The 514-nt window shown below is 73.5% G+C and overlaps 1 protein-coding gene across 12 annotated transcripts in view; it reads right to left on the bottom strand.

Moving 5' to 3' along the window:
- Positions 1-514, bottom strand: part of LOC113204309 (serine/threonine-protein kinase MARK2-like) — a 63,133-nt gene that overhangs the window by 52,546 nt on the left and 10,073 nt on the right. The window lies entirely within an intron of this gene.

Here is a 514-nt window from a genome sequence, read left to right as displayed (position 1 = left end):
GAGGAGCGCGGGGAGGGGAGGGGGCGGCGACGCGGGCGGGGTGGCGCGGGTTATAGAGCGCGGAGGCCAAGGAGAGGCGATAGGAGACGCGCACACGGCCCGCGTGCATCGCGACGGGCCGAGCAAGCAGCAGCAGCAGCTCTCTGAAGATCCCATTTCAGTTCGGAACCAGAACCCCCCAGGATGGTCCCCCGCATAGAGTAAGGTGCGCCCCGACGCACTCCTCCTCCGAGTGCCCCATGCATGAGCCTCGGCCGAGTAGCCAGAGGAGAGCGCGACGCGACGGTGAGGAGAGTCGGGGCCGCTCTCCCGCCACGCCGAGCGCCACCTGTAGGCGGCGCCCCGAAGCACTTGGCCGCGCCGCCGAGGGGGCGTCGGCTCGGCTGGCGGCCTCTGGCGGCGGCCTCCCCAAGCAGCGCGGCGAGCGAGCGAGCGCGCCAAACGCCAGCCCCGGCTTACTTCACACGGGCGTTAGCGCAGCGTGGCCGCGGGGGCGTGGCGGGGCGGGGCGGGG

This window comes from Frankliniella occidentalis, unplaced genomic scaffold (assembly GCF_000697945.3).
Source record: "Frankliniella occidentalis isolate FOCC.00 unplaced genomic scaffold, Focc_3.1 Scaffold105, whole genome shotgun sequence".
NCBI classification, from domain to species: domain Eukaryota; kingdom Metazoa; phylum Arthropoda; class Insecta; order Thysanoptera; family Thripidae; genus Frankliniella; species Frankliniella occidentalis.
This window is presented reverse-complemented; position numbering and strand designations above follow the sequence as displayed.